This window comes from Herpailurus yagouaroundi, unplaced genomic scaffold (assembly GCF_014898765.1).
Source record: "Herpailurus yagouaroundi ecotype Mexico unplaced genomic scaffold, PumYag 221, whole genome shotgun sequence".
Lineage (NCBI taxonomy): Eukaryota > Metazoa > Chordata > Mammalia > Carnivora > Felidae > Herpailurus > Herpailurus yagouaroundi.
Genome location: NW_024412452.1, coordinates 5,991,547 through 5,992,896, shown reverse-complemented (window position 1 = coordinate 5,992,896; position 1,350 = coordinate 5,991,547).

Here is a 1,350-nt window from a genome sequence, read left to right as displayed (position 1 = left end):
AGTGGATGAGAAGCAGAAAAAGAGGGATACACAGAATCCAAAACAGCCTCCAGGCTGTCAGCACAGACAGGGCTTGAACTCACAAACCATGAGATCATGACCAAAGCCAAGGTGGGACACTTAACTGACTGAGCCACCCAGATGCCCCCAAAACAGTCTTTAACCACCAAATGTCACATCAATTATAAGATTATTTGTAGATGTCCTTTATCAGATTGAGATATTTCATTCTAGTTCCTAGTTTTCTAAAAGCTTTTCTAGTCCTCCTTGAAAGAGTTGATTTTCACAGTCTCAGTTCCCTACTGATTCATAATACCTCAGGTCCTGCTCACAGAGCCTTTATTCAGCATCCATGTACCCACAGAGTCATCGGAAATAACTTCCCACTGTGGCTTTGAGATCCCCCTTCATTCCCAGTCCTGAATATCAGGCCCCCACACAGAGGCATATATTTTTGTTGTTGTTGATGTTGTGGAACTCGTGTTGTATGTGCTTTAAATTGTTATATTTGGCTAAAGTCAGAAATTATTATCTCCGTTTTGCAGGCTAGAATCAAAAGTTTAGTACCTTATTTTTGGAGGAAAGGAAACCGAATCCCCAAGAAGTTAAGAAATTGTAAAATTCAAATCTGCTTGATCTTAAAATTCATCTCTTTCTGTTAGTCTGTGAAACATTATCTACAATATATCAAAGCAGACACCACCACAGTGAAAAAAGGTATGGATTAGGCAATGTGCATAATTGGATCTGGGTTTTCTAAAATATTTTGGATTTAAAGAAAAAGGGTGGAAAGTAAACATTTCATTAATTTAAAATATTCCGTTAATTTCTAACAATTATTTTTGCCTACTTCAGTCACAACTGAACTAATGTCATGCAATAGTCATATCAAAAATATGTAGAAGACTTGGGGCACCTGGGTGGCTCAGTTAATTGAATGTCTGACTCTTGATTTCCACTCAAGTCACAATCTCACAGTTTGTGCTCACAGTTGGGCTCTGCACTGACAGAGCAGAGCCTGGGATTCTTCTCTCCCTCTCTCTCTGCCCCCTCCCCTGTTCATGCACACACATGCTCTGTATCTCAAAATAAATAAATAAACATTAAAATATACATATATATTTTGTATACGTATATAAAATATACATTTTATATACGTATATGTATATATACGTATACATGTATATAACATATACATATATATTTTGTATACGTATATAAAATATACATTTGTATATTTTGTATACGTATATAAAATATACATTTTATATACGTATACGAAATGTATATGTATATGTATATGTATATGTATATGTATATGTATATGTATATGTATATGTATATGTATAT